Raw genomic sequence first — 18,149 nt, forward strand, 5'->3', positions numbered from 1 at the left:
CTGTGGAAAATGAAAGGGCTTGGATAATCGCAAATAAAGAAGCAAAAAGGGCCGTGGCAAGGGCAAAGGCAGAAGGAATAAATGAGCTGTATGAGAAAGTAGAAATATCAGAGGGTCAGAGGATGATCTACAATATACCAAAAAGAAGAGATAGAGCAACTAAAGATCTGACGCACATCAAGCAGATCAAGGACTGAACTGGAAGAGTTTTGTCAAGAGAAGACTGTATAAGAGCAAGATGGAAGGAACATTTTGGGAAGCTATTAAATGAAGACAACCCCAGACGAATAAGAGAAGAGGGAAACCCACGAGTAAGAGCAGTTCAAGATATCACCAGAGAAGAAGTGAAGAGAGCACTTGACAAAATGAAAAATGGAATGGCTGTTGGACCTGATAGTATACCAGTTGAGGTGTGGAAATGCTTGGGAGGAGAAGGGGATGATATACTCTTGGACCTCCCTTCAAAGGTCTACCGCCAAGAAAAAATGCCGGACATCTGGAGAAATAGTATTATGGTTCCAATATATAAGGGAAAGGGAGATATACTATGAAGATATATGAATGAATTATAGAGAAAAGAATAAGGAATGAAACAACAATAAGTACAGAACAATTCGGGTTTATGCCAGGAAAGGGTACCTTAGATGCAATTTTTGCACTACAGCAAGCAATGGAAAAACATGCAGAAAGAGGGCTATAGAATAGTGTTTATTGATCTGGAGAAGGCAATACTGATTGGGTACCTAGGCAAGAAGTGGAGATGTAGGAAGAGAGAAGGTGATTCACAAATGTATGTTAAAGTAGTCCAGGATATGTATGCAAAGGTTACACTCAAGTAAGGAGCACTTATAAACAACAGAAAAATTTAAAAAGAGTTGGTTTACATGAAGATTCAACTCTCAGTCCCTACATCTTTGACCTTGTGATGGATGTTATTACATCAGATGTCAGAGAAGAAGTCCCATGGAGTGTGATGTTTGCTGATGATGTTGTATTGGTGGGCCTGACTAGAGAAGGGGTGGAGATAAAAGGGGCATTCTATGTTAAATCACCCAAAATTTTTTTAAATTAACACCCTTATCTCTCAGATTTTGATAAAATTTTGGTTTATTTGGAAATCATAGGCCCTGTATCCATTCCTGAAATTTTTAGACCAATCCGACAAACGGTTCAAAAGATATGACCTCAGGAAATTTGAGGTCACGTGTGAGGTCACATTTTCACAGACCCATAACTTGGTTAATAATGGTCAGAATTGCATAAATGTATATATAAATATATTTAGAATAAAAAAGAGACAAGGCATTCAAATATACAGGTTTTAAAACTCTAGGTTGAAAAATAAAAGATATACAAAAAATATTTGAGGTCACAATTTGACCTCTGGGGTATCAAATGAGAATTTTTTTATAGATATAAAAAATACAGGAAAGGGCATTAGTTATTAGAATCAGCAAAAAAAAGTTTGTGTATGTAAGTATTTTTCATGAAACTAACCTATCAGTGAACACCATATTCATAAGTCGGGCGTCAGTGAACTACCTATTTTTTCACACTTATGCTCATATTTTGCAATATAGATTTTTGTATAGATATAAAAACAAAGACAGGGTTCTTAGCTATGAGAAACAATCATAAAAAGCTATGAGAAACAATCAACAGTGTTGTTAAACAACCTGTGGAAACAAGTTGCTACTTGTCTAATTTCAGCATCCTCGTCCACAGGTTAGTACAGCTGCAGCCATATAACTGGGTGGCTGGTGAGTACGGTGTTCTGACCTTCAGAGACTATCAAGGCTCAAAACATCAAGTGTTCATAGCTATATTTTCTAAAAATTTATGTTATCTAATTGATATTCCTGTATTCATATCTTTACAGATTACATCACAAGGGTTCGACATTTGAAATACTGCCAGGACCCAATTAAAAAAACACAAAAAATACATAACAATCAATCTTAGAAAAGTGACAGATACACTTGCTGAAAAATGTGATGGTAGACTGAAAAAAGACTCATTGTTGTGAGTGAACTGTTGGAAAATTATAATGAAAAACCCCACTATACTTAGTACCACTGAAAACAAGTCTGATCAAGATTCAAGTGAATCACGTACTCTTGACAGTGATTTGAGTAACATTTCTCCAATTAAAGGTGTGAAAAATGACAGTGATTGCTTCATAGCAGAAAATCCTTCAACCTCACTTGAACCAGTTCTTGCACCCCTAGACCAAACACCAATTACAAAAAGTAAGTACTAAATCAACAATATAATATATTTAATACTAGCCCTATATCTGTTTGAACTACTATATGAACAATTATATTGAATTTGTGGTAGCTACTGTATATACAGTACAACATATATAATTTGCAAGCTTTTACTTTGAAATGTTAAATCTTTAATATTACTATCGAGTTGACACAAAATGCAAGCTGAGCTACATCCAATTCTTTAGATATATTCAAAGTGTGTGAAGCCTCTCTTTCTATTGTTTTCAGAAGGGCTGTCAATCAAGCCAGAAAAGTGCAAGGCTGTAGAGTGGGTGCTATTATCTGCTCAGAAATCCCTGAAAAAGTCTGGAACTCAGTTATGGTGTTGAAATTCTGATAACTAATAGTGCAGAACCTGAAACTCAATCTGAAAAACATCTGAACAAATTAATGAATGAATTGAAACAGTCATTCATGGAGAGAAAAAAGCCATTTACTGAAATCAGAACATGGAATCCTTCCAAAAGTTCCAACAATGAGCAAAGGAAAAGTAATAACTGAAGAGAACAAAGATATAGTTAGAAGATTCTAAGAGTCAGATGAGGTTAGTCGTATGTGTTCTGGACAAAAGGATTGCATTAAAGTTATCAGTGCTGAAGGTCCAACAAAGGGGCAAAAGCGATTGATCCTTGGAAATTTAAGAGAGATTTCTGAACTATACAAAAATGATGAAAAGAATCCCAAAGTTGGATTTTCCACATTTGCAAAGTTATGGCCATCATATTGTGTGCTTGCTGGTAGTGGTGCAACTCATTCTGTCTGTGTCTGCACTTATCAAAATCCAAAATTACAGCTAGCTGCACTGGGAGAAAGAGGTCTTTCTTACAAGGATCTTCTGAATTACAGTGTCTGCAGCAGAGAGAGAGAGAGAGAGAGAGAGAGAGAGAGAGAGAGAGAGAGAGAGAGAGCATGATGAGAACTGATGAAATCTTTGCAATGATTGCCCAGGGAAGAGGGTGTCTGAATTTTCTCAAGTTGCTTGACAGTGTGAAATCAGCTCCAAATGAAGTAACTTACAAGCAATGGGTGACTGTTGACCGTTGTACAATGGTTGATAAGGTTGAACCACTCCATGAATACTTATCATCCCTAAGCATGAAAATCTGTCGGTTGGTTCGTCATCACTTTGTTGCTCAGCAACAATCTCAGTACTATAAGCACTTGAAGGAATCAGTTACCACCTGAGAGCGAGGTAGTTGTAGTAGGGGATTTCTCTGAGAATGATTCTTTTATTGTCCGGATGCTGCCCAAGGTTTTCACTGGGACAATTCACAGTGTGCAGTTCACCATTTTGTCATCTATTACAGATCATCTGTAGACCAGGAAATTAGCCATTTTAGCATGCCTTTCTTATCTGCATCACTAAAACACGACACTATAATGGTTTACACATTCATAATGAAGCTTATGACTTACGTTAAATCCACATGCCCACAATTAAAGAAGGTGCACTATTTCTCAGATGGATGTGCTGGCCAATATAAGAACAGATATAATTTCACAAACCTCTGTTACCATGAAGAGGATTTTGGTCTGGCTTGTGAGTGGCATTTCTTTGCTACATCCCATTGAAAAAATGCCTGTGATGGGTTTGGAGGGACAGTAAAAAGAGCTACTACTCGTGCCAGCTTGCAGAGAACTACTGAGAGGCAAATTCTTACACCAGAACATATGTTTCAGTTTTGTGAAGAAAACTTAAGCAAGAAGATAAAATTTTTATATGTTACTACAGCAGAATTGAAAGAGGCAGAAAAGAAGTTGGACCGATTTAAGGAAAGTAGGGCCATTCCCGGAACTCAGAAATATCACAGATTTGTTCCCCTGGACAAGGAAGAGCTGATGGTGTATCCCATCTCAAGTGGCATTGGAGAAAAGAAAAGAATAAGGAAAGGTCATATTTCTAATGAACCTACAATTTTTGGTAACCCAAAGTGTATCAAACCAGGAGAGTATTTTGGATGCGTTTACAACACAGAAGTTTGGTATGGAATTGTGGAGGAATACTGTGAAGAGTTTGATGATTTCACAGTGAACTTTCTACACCCTTATGGGTCATCAGGAGCAAGTGCATATTATTATCCATCAAACAAGGATTCATGTGCTGTGCCAGGACATCATATTAACCCTTTAACGCCGACTGGACGTATTTTACATCAACAAAAATTGTCTGTCGGTGCCGAGTGGACGTAAAATACGTCGACTACAAAAAGTTTTTTTAAATATTCACGAAAAATACTTATAGGCCTAGTTTGCGAAAAATTTTAAATCACGCGCCTTGAGGGATGCTGGGAGTTCACGGATCACACTGTTGTTTTGTTTACAAGCATGACCCAGCTGCGCATGCACGAATTTCTTTCTTCTCGCACTACAAAGCATCAGTGACGCATCGTCAGAGAGCGATTTCTCAACGCATTCGTGTTTTGCCAAACTTATGCAAGTGTTTGTGAGTTTGTGACGCAATAGGACGTATGAAGAGATGTCCCAACATCGTCAGGACCGTGAAAGGCGCGTATTGCCTGTTGGTAGTGAGCGTGTGAGACGCGTTTTAGACTTGGATGCTGGAGAGGGACCAAGCACCTGAGGTGATCCATCTTTTCAACGCCGTGTTGTACAGCCACGTGTGGCCGAAAGTGACCAAGGGCCGTACCCTTTGCCTTTTACAGCCCCTAGGAAACATCGGGGTGTCCTGAGAGGCATTCGTAAACATTTGGGAGGCCTCCAACAAAAGGACATTGATGAATACTTGTTGGAGCTCGATCGAAAGCACATGGAAAGTCCTCATTTTGATGGCAGTTGGTCATCTAGTGACGAGGACATCACACCCGATGTCAGTGATGACGAGTATTTGCCCCCAATGTCCATATGAGAGCCACAGCATGAAAGTGAACTCGAGTTCAGTGGTTTCAGTGCATATGAGGGAGAGTCTGAGGAGGAGGAGGAGGCACTGACTGTGGCTGGTGGGGACGAGACAGAAAGTGATGGTGAAAGTGAGGGAGATGGGCCGGGGGAGAGAGAGAGAGAGAGAGAGAGAGAGAGAGAGAGAGAGAGAGAGAGAGAGAGAGAGAGAGAGAGAGAGAGAGAGAGATGTCGTGCCCGTGCGTGCGCACCGTCAGAAGGTCGCAACGTCGCGGCAGCCCAGGTGAAGGCTGTTCATCCAAAAGTGATGAGGGGTGGTTGGAGGACCCCACCCCACCTAACATGCACCCATTCACGGCAGCACCTGGACTGATCGTCTCTGTGCCTCTCACTGCACTGGGGTTCATTCAGCTCTTCCTTACGCAGGAATTGCTGGAATACCTCATTGCAGAGACAGCGGATTACGCTCGGTACTGCCTTGCGGAACTGCAGACAATGTCGTATCAATGGCGGGGCTGCAACCTCACAGACATGGCGCATTTTTTGGGGCTCCACATTTTTTTTGGAGTGATGCCTGCTGCCAACGTCAGGCAATATTGGAGGTGGAATTTTTTTTTAAGTATGCCCAATGTGCCCGGCATTATGCCCCGTGATAGTTTCCTGGCGTTGGACAGGTATTTCAACACCTTCAACCGAAGGGCCGTACCCTGGAATAACCCAGATCGCCTCATCTTAGTCCGGCCAGTGTTGGGCTACATTCATGAACGGTGCCAGTTTCTCGTGGTTCCTTCCAAGAATCTTTCTTTGGATGAGGGGATGATGCCATACAAAGGACGTCTAAGCATAAAAGTGTACAACCCCAAGAAGCCAAAGAAATATGGTGTGAAGTTATTTTTTATTACGGAATCCAACACTGGATACGTCGTTGATTTCTCTGTATATTCCGGGGTCTTCTCCAAGCTGCATGACACTGTCTTCGGTCTTGTGGATCGTTTCCGTAACCAGGGATACCACCTGTTTATGGATAATTATTATAACGCAGTATCCCTGGCCCAGGAGCTGTATGAAGCAGGTGTGCATGTCAGTGGTACCCTTCGGTTGGTGCATGGGGCCACAAATGTCCTCAAGAGGTTCGCAACATCTGGCAAGAGGAGAGACAGAGTGGCAGCGGAAGGGAGATGTCTTCGTCATCTGTTGGAAGGGGGTCCGACTTCGTACCCATGGATTCGACCAGTCGTGAGCCCATCCAAGAAGAGGTCGTTCAGCAGAAGAAAACAACGTCGGCAGGGCCGAGTTATGTATGAGGAGTTTCAGTGTCCAACGGCCTACTGTCATCGGGCACTACAATAGGCACATGGAGGAGTTGATCTCTTGATCAACTCATCCAGTATTATCACTTCTGCCAGGAGAACCAGGAGGTGGACACAGAAGCTCCTCAAATACCTCCTTCAGTTGGCCCTCCAGAATGCCTACATCCTCTACTGTGGGTACAATTCAGACACCCGGAGGTTGTCCCACATCCAGTTTCTCGAGGTGGCCGGGAATGCCATCATAAACTTCAATCCTGAGGAGTGGCCTTCCAACACCGTCCCCCTGCCCCGAGCTCCAGATCTGCCCCGAGAGGATAGGGCAGATGTCGATAGGAGGGCCAACCTCGGTCGTCCTGCTGCTGCCGACGCCGCCTCTGCTGCCGCCGCCCTTCATGATGCTGCCCCTGCTGATGCCGCCCCTGCTCTCCCTATCCCTGCTGCCACCCTCCCTCACATTCTAATGTCCCATCGGGTAGTGGACCTTGTGTGTCAGCTGCAGGCAGGGGATCACACATTAGAGCCCCCCTAGAAGGCGTAACAGAAACGGATTGCCGGTGTGCCATATGAATGGCAGAAGAAGAGACACCCGGTTCATCTGTCGACTCCACAAGGTAGCACTTGCAGGATCGGGGAGTGTGATTGCAAATAACACACTACGGTCATATATTGGAGTGCGCCTACCCGAGGGACACTGGAGGGTGCAGCAGACCGCCGAAAGGCGGCCCATCTACAGTAAGGGCGCGTGTCTCCCTCCTCCACCTGTACCTCATCATGTCGAGGAAAAAAATGAAAGACTCTTCAATGGAGGAGGGAGAAAACAAGAATAGAACGAAGAGACAGGATTACGAGTGAGTATTCTGCATTGAATATATATTTAATTTTATATTACAAGTTTTTATATATCTGTATTTATTGGTGTTTTGTATATTATTCCGTTTTATGCAAAAAAATTTTTTCATCTGCATTCCTTTTAGTTATGTATTCTGTACCAAAATAAAAAAAATATATATATATATATATATATATATATATATATATATATATATATATATATATATATATATATATGTATATATATATATATATATATATATATATATATATATATATATATATATATATACATATACACAATAATACTGATCTTACACGATTAGAAAGTTGCGAACTCACACACACCTAAACTTTTCACTGGAACCTAACTAATGGGCATACGCGATTTTTCAGGCACACAAAATTCTCAGAAACCCTGCAGAAGTGGGTATGTTTAATTTTTAAGTAATTTACAATTTTCATGCTTTTATGTGTAAAATCTGTATGAAAAATGCATTTCATGCTTTTATGTGTAAAATCTGTATGAAAAATGCATTTCATGCTTTAATGTGCAAAATCTGTATGAAAAATGCATTTCATGCTTTCATGTGTAAAATCTGTATCGAAAATGTATTATTTTTATTTTTGTACATGCATAAATATGATGCAATGGTAATTTCAGCACATTCAGTTAGTGCACTTTTACAAGATGTGATACTCATTTGCAAAGTTACTGCACTTTTCACAGATGATACCCCCTACAGAAAATGCTTGTTTAATGTTCGAAGTACGTTTATAAGTTTTCATGCTTTTAACTGTAAAATCGATATGGAAAATTTATATTTATAGTTTTGTACATAAATATCATACAAGTATTATGTCCATTTGCAAAGTCTTTGTCACAAGGACTTTACATGACCATGAGATGAGGTGGTTCAGTCGCACTCATTTGATAAAATGAATTTGTTAATGTAATATCAGAGATGTAACTAAGAGTTGCATAACTGTCATTCTTTGAAAATTATTCTGTTAACCTCGGAGAAAAGTGCTGGTGCAATCTGTATATGCATGTAATTACAGCACGTTCAGTTGGTGTACTTTTACAAGATGTGATACCCTTAGTTACTGCATTTTTCAAAGATGATACCCCTGTAGAAAGTGTGTTTAATTTTTAAGTTTTTGTGTTTTTAGGTGTAAAATCAGAATGGAAAATTTGTATTTATATATTTGCACATAAATACGATACAAAAGCAGTACAGTTACTTTATTACAGTCAGTCTCTCTCTCTCTCTCTCTCTCTCTCTCTCTCTCTCTCTCTTGTAGTTAGTGCTCAAACATACTTTTACAACTTATTATTTCTCTGTACGTCATTACCTGTACAGTATATAATTTTAAATTGATTGAATTTTACCTGGACTGTACTACCTTCTACGAACATTATGTACATGTTTTCGACATTTTATGGAATTGTACTTTTGTTATGACTGTGACACATGACATTTTGCCTAGTGACGCAAAGAAAACGGCTTTTACTCTAAGTGACAAAGAAAACGGCATCCCATGAATTAGGGGTAACATTAGTATATGTACGCACCTGCTGTAAATGCGCTATTATGAAACTGTGCAGAATTCAATTTATATGTCAACCATTTACTGTATTCCTTTTTTAAGGGTAATAAGCTAAATTTTAAATAAAATTACACTAACTTTAGTTCATTTAAAGGTTAGCTTAATACTTTGGGAGCATGATCAGGGTCATATTTAGTACACTCTGGAAATAAACATTTATTAGCATTTTTAAAGATCATGCCAAACTTACGCGAAAATTCACCTTGCACGAGGGGCTCCGGAACCTAACCTCGCGTAAGTTTGAGGTATGACTGTATATATATATATATTTTTTTTTTGGGGGGGTATTTTTGGTAAGCAAAAAATCTTATATTCTAGTGATATTCAATCATTTACCTTCATTTTGCAACAAACGGAAAGTGTCTAGCACAATATTTCGATTTATGGTGAATTTTTGAAAAAAACTTTTTCCTTACCTCCGCGCGCACTAACTCTGCTGAAAATCTCAGAAATTCTTTAGTCACTTCGTCGTAATTTTTGCACCGTTTTATATTAGCCATTACATAAAGTTTTATATATGAAAATGTGCGCAATTTCATGTAGAATACAACAAAGAATAACTCATGGTTGTAGCTTTTATCAGTTTTGAAATATTTTCATATAAATCAGAATAAGTGCCAAAATTTCAACCTTCGGTCAACTTTGACTCGACCAAAATGGTAGAAAAATGCAATTGTAAGCTAAAACTCTTACATTCTAGTAATATTCAAGCATTTACCTTCATTTTGCAATAAACGGGAAGTCTCTAGCACAATATTTAAATTTATAGCAAATTTTTTAAAAGACTTTTTCCTTACCTCCGCGAGCGCTAACTCTGCTGAAGATCTCAGAAATTCTTTAGTCACTTTGTCGTAATTTTTAAAATGTGCACAATTTCATGTAGGAATACAACAAAAAATAACTCATGGTGGTAGCTTTTATCAGTTTTGAAATATTTTCATATAAATCACGATAAGTGCCAAAATTTCAACCTTCAGTCAACTTTGACTCGACCGAAATGGTAAAAAAATGCAATTGTAAGCTAAAACTCTTACATTCTAGTAACATTCAATCAATTACCTTCATTTTGCAACAAACAGGAAGTCTCTAGCACAATATTTCGATTTATAGTGAATTTTTGAAAAAAAAACTTTTTCCTTACATCCGCGCACGCTAACTCTGCTGAAAATCTCAGAAATTCTTTAGTCACTTTGTCGTAATTTTTGCACCATTTTCTATTACGCGTTAAATAGAGTTTTATACATGAAAATGTGTGCAATTTCATGTAAAATACAACAAAAAATAACTCATGGTTGTAACTTTTATCAATTTTGAAATATTTTCATATAAATCACAGTAAGTGCCAAAATTTAAACCTTCGGTCAACTTTGACTCGACCAAAATGGTAAAAAAATGCAATTGTAAGCTAAAACTCTTACATTCTAGTAACATTCAATCAATTACCTTCATTTTGCAACAAACGGGAAGTCTCTAGCACAATATTTTGATTTATGGTGAATTTTTGAAAAAAACTTTTTCCTTACATCCGCGCGCGCTAACTCTGCTGAAAATCTCAGTAATTCTTTAGTTACTTTGTCGTAATATTTGCACCATTTTCTATTTGGCGTTACATAACGTTTTATATATGAAAATGTGTGCAATTTCATGTAGAATACAACAAAAAATAACTCATGGTTGTAGCTTTTATCAGTTTTGAAATATTTTCATATAAATCACAATAAGTGCAAAATTTTCAACCTTTGGTCAACTTTGACTCGACCTAAATAGTAAAAAAATGTAATTGTAAGCTAAAACTCTTACATTTTAGTAATATTCAATCATTTACCTTCATTTTGCAACAAACGGGAAGTCTCTAGCACAATATATCCATTTATGGTGAATTTTGAAAAAAAACTTTTTCCTTATGTCCGCGTGCACTCTGCTGAAAATCTCAGAATTTCTTTAGTCACTTCGTCGTAATTTTTGCACCGTTTTATATTAGCCGTTACATAAAAGTTTTATACATGAAAATGTGTGCAATTTCATGTAGAATACAAAAAATAACTCATTGTTGTAGCTTTTATCAGTTTTGAAATATTTTCATATAAATCACAATAAGTGCCAAAATTTCAACCTGTGGTCAACTTTGACTCGATCAAAATGGTCGAAAAATGCAATTGTAAGCTAAAACTCTTACATTCTAGTAATATTCAACCATTTACCTTCATTTTGCAACAAATGAGAAGTCTCTAGCACAATATTTCGATTTATGGTGAATTTTTAAAAAAAACTTTTTTTACATCCGCTCGTTACGAATCTATGCATCGTTTTGTGATAATATTTTCTCTGTGTTGCTTTGATCATTTTACAATTTTTCATATACCAAAATCATTGCAATTTAGTGTACAATAAAACGAAAAAAAAAATAACTCATTAGCTTTAACCGTTTTCATTTCTCGCTATAATGTGGTTCGGATTCCACAATAAGCTGTAGGTGCCGTTGCTAAGTAACCAATTGGTTCTTAGCCACTTAAAATAAGTCTAATCCTTCGGGCCAGCCCTAGGAGAGCTGTTAATCAGCTCAGTGGTCTGGTAAAACTAAGGTATAAACTTTTTTTTTTGCTCACAGCACGATTTGTATACAATTATATATGAAATTTTTTTTCGTGCTGTCATATATTCCAATATTTATATATGATAATGATATTTTTTTTTCATTTCTGATGGTTGCATACTAAACTTCAGGCAATGAGAAAAAAAGGAGCCAAAAATTAACTCTTTAATCTTAAAAACTAAGTGTGCTGTGATTTTTTGAAAAAACCTTTCTTTCCGCTTCGGCACTAACTCTCAAACCCTGCCGGCATACGGCAGACACTTCTGTAAATAGAAGCTCGGCGTTTAAGGGTTAATAAAAAAACAAGTTATAAAAGATGCAGCTGACCCTGGCAATTATCGCCCAATCGTAATCACAGTACTACAATTGTGTCGAAGATCCTTGAGTCCATTCTTCTAGCAAGATTTCTCCCTACACACTACTGACAACCAGTTTGGCTTTAAAGCAAACCACTCAACCGACATCTGCATCTACATCCTGAGAGAACTGCTGAACTATTACCTCTCATCAGTCTCTCCTGTTTTGCTGTTTTGTACATGTGAGAAAGCATTTGACAGAGTAAACTACCTGAAGATCTTCCTGAAGCTGCACAAACGAGGAACACCTCTATATCTAATTGGCATATTATGTTGTTGGCTCTCCACACAGCAATTCTGTCAAATGGGGTAACATATTGTTGTACACCTTCGACTTCCTAAACAGGCTCCAGCAAGGGGGCATTCTCTCTCCATACCTGTTAAACACATTAACACATGCCCTGTATGTCAAACTGAACTCACTCCCAATAGGATGCACTATCAATAACGCAACAATACACAACCTCTGTTACCAAATGATATGGTTCTGATTTCCCCATCAATGTAAGGTCTCCTGCAACTCATTGACACCTGCATCCAATATGCAGAGGAATTTGATATTCAAGTGTAAGTCGCTGTTCCCAAGATCGCTCAAGCATATTGCAAAACCACAAAATTTTCCTTGGAAATCATCGTCTGGAATTTGTGCATGAATTTCCATATTTGGGCCACATTATCACGGACGACCTAAAAGATATGGCAGACATAGAACAGAGGCATTGTAGACTATGTGCAACTGGCAACATGAATGCATAGATTTGCCTTCTGCCACCGAGACACAAAACTGCTGCTCTTCCGCTCGTACAGCGACAGTGTATATGGGTGTTCCCTTTGGACAAACTATACCCAAGAGACCATGAGACATATCACTGCTGTTCACAATGACATTCTGAGACACTTCACAAACACTCCTCACTATCACTCCAACACACAGATCTTCACTGGAAACTGCTGGGATAATTTGAAAATCATTGTGCAGCGAACAATGTCCAGTCTGATCATCCGACTCAGAAATAGCAGCAAGTTGCTCATACAAAGCATCCTAAGCAGTGAGGCAAGATCTAAATTGTGGGAAGGATGGGATAATGAGGCGTCTTCCGTAAATGACTTATTCTCTATTTTTGCCATTATGAAGTGTCATCTCCAGAATCTGTCATTATTATTATTATTACTATTATTATTATATTTCTACATTCTTGGTATTTTCCTTTTTTATTATTAATGTATTTTCCTTCTTTATTATTACTGTGATTAATATCATTGTAGAGTTTTGCCTTCTGGACCTGACTTCTGCAACTACCTAAGGTCCCTGGCTGGAAATTAATAGTCTGCAATCTGTATTTTTAATTGTTTTCATTTTTAATATTTTTTTTTACTATTACTCTTCACATAATTACTGTCGTTACCATTATTATGAATATGACATTTTTATAATAAAATAAGGTTTTATATACAGTATACTTACCAGTAATTACATAGCTATTAGTTTCTTTTAACCGGCAGCTTAAAATTTTGAAATTGCAGGTCTCGCTAGTTTGTTTTGGTTATGGCGACATGTCCCACCCACTTTCGAAGGAAGAACAGGTACAACATAGCAAAGAGCTTCAATTTGTTTATGCTCTTATGTCCGAGTGAGGGGAGGCGGGCGGGCTCCAATCATGTAATTACAGTAAACCCCCCTATTCGCGGGGGATGCATACTGCAGCCCCCCACGAATAGCTAAAATCCGAGAACACTTAAAACCCTTCTAAAAACAATTAGAACTGCCTATTTTGATAGTTAAACACAAGAAAAACCCTCCAAAAATGCTTATACCTAAATATTTTAATAGTTTTATAATAAAAAGTGCATTTAGTCATGAAAATGATATGAAAATACAGTAATTAGTGAATATTTCTCAGTGAAAAATACCACGAATGGGCGAATTTTCCACGAATAATGGGTAGATATGTTCCACACAGAAATCCGCGAATACGTGAGTCCGCGAATCGTGAGAACGCGAATACAGGGGGTTTACTGTACTGTGTAAGTATATTTAAAACCTTATTTTACTATAAAAATGTCATTTTTGTATAAATAACTTACCCAGTAATTACATAGCCGATTCCCATACTGAATGGAGGTGGGAAGGCTGGACATATCTACCCCAAAACATTATTAATAGTAATGAATTTGAAAACAGAAATTTGCTACCAGTGAGTCAATGTTGTTGAACCTTACCTGATAAGAGAGCTGCTACAGGTAGATACTTCCTATGGTTGGCCCTCATCTTATCCAGTAGAGGCGAGGTGATATAGCCTTGAGGGCCTACTACTACTGCTACGGTGAGAGTTTTGAAGTGATGGACTAAATTCCGATGGCTAGCAAAGAATACAAGATGCCCCTCCCCAGGGTGCAGTACCACATAAAATAACCAGAACATTCAGTCACCATGACCACCAAAACAAAATTTAAAACACTAAAGGACTAGGCAAGGCAAAGAGAATAAAGAAAGGACATTGCTTTCTATGTTTCCTCCCCCAACACCACTCCAGCCTTGTAAAACAGACCCAAGGTACTGCACTGATCATATTTCGTTTTGATATCCCTTAAATAATGAGATGCAAATAATGACTTGCACTTCCAAAACAATAGGAGCAAGGGATAAATTGCGCTTAAACACCAAAGATGTAGCGACAGCTATTATCTCATGGGCCTTTACCTTACATAAGGAGAGAGTCTTCGCTAACCACAGAATGAGCTTCCGAAATAAGGTCCCTGAGAAAGATTTCCAGGCCATTCTTAGAGGCTGAGAGGGATATTTCACAGAAGACCAAAGATTTCTTGAAGTACCACGAATAAACTTCGTTCTGTGAAGATAATACTAAGAGCCCTCACCGGACAGAGAGTTCTCTCTTCTTCAGACGGGACTATTATCTCAGTCAAGCTCTTAATCGTAAAAGAACGAGACCATGGATCTGATGGTGCTTCGTTCTTAGCTAGGAATCCTAGGGAAAAGGAACAAACTGCATTACCCTGGGAAAATCTGTCATCTGTGTTCAAAGCATGGATCTTGCTGGACCTTAAAGAGATAGATTGCATGGGCTCAAAATGTGAACTGGCCAGCCACTTGAGCACTATGTCCAAATTCCAGGGGAGTAAAGGCACTTCTTTAAGCTTCATGGTATCAAAAGACTTAATACATTAGGATCGGACAAATCTTGGTTGGAAGATAAGTCTGTTCCTCTGTGGCGGAAAACAGAGCTAAGCATTGATCTGTAGCCCTTAATGGTAGAAGTGGAGAGACCTTTAGTTGAGTGTAAGAAAAGCAGAAAGTCTGCTATTTCTGTTACAGAGGTACTAACACTGAATCCTGTTAGGGCCAGAGAAGACAGGTTTTGGTGAAACCGTCGGAAGTGTGGTAGCCTGAGAAGTTGTTGCTTCTGCAGTAGCAGACTCAGGAAAACCACTCCTTTGCTGGCCAGAAGGGGGCTAACAAAATCATAGACAGGTTTTGATGAGACTGGAATTTGTTGAGTACCTGTCTCACCCAACTTAATGGGGGAACAGCATACAGATCTTTGCCCGACCAGTCCTGCACCATTGCATCGGTCATCCATGCTAAAGGATCCGGCACTGGTGAGCAGAAGAGAGGGAGTCGATGGTTTCTGGAGGATGCGAATGGATCCATCATGGGTTTCCCCCAGAGCTTCCACAGGTCCAGACAAACCAAGAGATCTAATGTACATTCCGTGGGAAGGACCTGTTTCTGGCTGCTTAATTTATCCGCCAGAACATTGAGTTTCCCTTGGATAAAGCGTGCTACCACTTGCATGTAATTTCGGTTTAACCAGAGAAGAACAACTTCTGCTATTTCATACAGAGAGAAAGAGTGAGTCCTCTCGTTTCCTGATGTATGCCAGTGCAGTCGTGCTGTCCAAATGCACTGGTATAGTCTTGCTGCGCACTTCTGAGGCAAAGCACTGCGGGCCTCAAAAGATCACCTGTAATTCCTTCACAATGATGTGCCAGTCTTTCTGCTTCTAGGACCAGGTACCTGACACTTCTTTTGCCCCTAAAAGAGCTCCCCAACCTAGATTTGAAGCATCTGAAAAGAACTCTGGGCTGGAGCTTTGACGGAAAAGAAATTTTCCTCCAGTTAGCTTCTTCCTGGCACTCCACCAACGAAGATCCTCTTTGATTTCCATAGTTATCGGAAACACAAATGAGTCAGGGAACTTCCTCCCGTTCCAGCTGGCTCTTAGGAAGAATTGGAGAGGTCTCAGGTGTAGCCTCCCCAGGGAGACGAACTGCTCCATGGACAAAAGGGTACCCAGGAGGCTCATCCATTGATTGGCCAAGCAATAATCCAGCTCCAAAAATTCGCTTACCGTCAGTAGACACTTTTCTATTCTCTTTGGGACTGGGAAAGCCCGAAAATCCCAAGACTTGATTATCATTCCTATATAAGGAATCTCCTAAGAAGGAGTCAGAAAAAACTTCATCTCGATTCATGAGGAGACACAAGTCCTGGGCCAGGAGAAGGGTTCTGCGAATGTCCTCCTTACATTGAACTCTCAAGGGGGAACGCAGTAACCACTCGTCAAGGTATAGGGAGATCTTTATCCCCATCAGATGAAGCCACTTTGCGAGGGGAGCCAATACCCTGGTAAAAACTTGAAGGGCCATTGAAAGACCGAAACACAGGGCCTGAACCTGGAACACCTTGCCCTGGAAAACAAACCTGAGGTACTTTCCCGAAGCAGGATGAGCTGGAATATGAAAGTACATGTCCTGCAAGTCAATGGACGCCATCCATTCTCCCTTGCGAATGGATGTTAGAACTGACTGGTTTGTTTCCATCTTGAAGGCTGTCTTTTGGACAAAGACATTCAGGGCACTTACGTCCAAAACAAGTCTCCAGCCCCCCGACGACTTGGGTACTGCAAAGAAACGGTTGTAGAATCCTGGAGAATGAATGTCCTCTACCACCTCTATAGTCTCTTTCTTAACGAGAGACTCGACCTCTAGCAAGAGGGCAGCAAACCTCTCTGAGCCTGGAGAGTAAGCTGTCAATGTGACCGGCTCACAGACTACAAGAGGTTTGTTCACAAAGGGGATAGCGTAGCCCTCCTTCAGGACAGACACTATCCAGGGTTCCACTCCCTTCTGTTCCCAATGTTCCCAAAAGAGGAGCCTTGCTCCTACCTGAGTACGGAGGGCTATATCCTCACTTCTTGGTTGAAGATTTAGAGGAAGACCTCTTGATGGAATGCTGTGGGAAACGGGTACAGGTGGTCCCCAGTTATCGGCAATCCAGTTTTATGGCAACAAAAATCTGCAATTTTTGCAGCCGGAAATAGCTGATTTCCACTTATTGGGTACTGGCGCCAACACATACCTAACACAGGCATTGATAATCAAAAATCACGGATTTTCGGCACTTTTCAGCGCCTATAAGCCCCGAAAATAGCTGATTTTCGGTTACCATCACACCGTCAGAACGGAACCCCCGCCGACAACCGGGGACTACCTGTACTTGCTCTTGTTCTAGTGTACAGTCTAGATTGGGAGCTCCAAAAGGGAATAGTCTGCAGAGGAGTCGAAGCTCTAGGTGGAAGAGCAGAAGACTCCTTAGGGCATCTAGCAGATTGGGAGAGCAGGGCCGGAGTGCTCTTTTTCTGCAGGTCAGAGGTAATGCCTAAAACTGTAGCCTAAGGAAAAAGATGCATCTTGTCCAAGGGGGAGAAGAGAAGAGCTGACCTCTGAGATGGAATGACCCCTTTCAATGTAAAAGAACACCATAGTTCTCTTTTCTTTAGAACACCCATGGCGTAAAGATCAGCCAGCTCCTGTGCACTGTCATGAATGCCCGTCAATACAGGAAAGCATTCTTAAAAGGTCCGATGAGGAATCTTGAGGAAAGCAAGAGCAGTCTCTAATCTTGCGAGCTAAAGCGTCCACCACCCAATCTAAGAAGCTCATTACAGTAAACCCCCCGTATTCGAGTTCTCGTGATTTGAGGGTTTCTCAGTGGAACGTATCTACCCATTATACGCGGAAAATTTGCCCATTCGTGGTATTTTTCACTGAGAAATATTTGCTAATTACTGCATTTTCTTATAATTTTCATGAATAAATGCACTTTTTGTGATAAAACTATTAAAATACTCAGGTATAAGCATTTTTACAGGGTTTTTCTTGTGTTTAAACTATAAAAATGGGCAATTCTAAGTGTCTTTAGAGGGGTTCAAAGTATTCATAGATTTTAGCTATTAGTGGGGGGGTGTGGTACGCATCCCCTGTGAATATGGGGGGTTCACTGTACCTCACACACTTT

General features: G+C 39.6%; 1 protein-coding gene across 10 annotated transcripts in view; it reads right to left on the bottom strand.

The window, feature by feature from the left end:
- The window catches only part of LOC136840249 (DDB1- and CUL4-associated factor 8-like), a 444,913-nt gene that overhangs the window by 288,864 nt on the left and 137,900 nt on the right, over positions 1–18,149 (bottom strand). The window lies entirely within an intron of this gene.

Source organism: Macrobrachium rosenbergii, chromosome 7 (assembly GCF_040412425.1).
Source record: "Macrobrachium rosenbergii isolate ZJJX-2024 chromosome 7, ASM4041242v1, whole genome shotgun sequence".
In the NCBI taxonomy this organism is placed as follows: Eukaryota; Metazoa; Arthropoda; class Malacostraca; order Decapoda; family Palaemonidae; genus Macrobrachium; species Macrobrachium rosenbergii.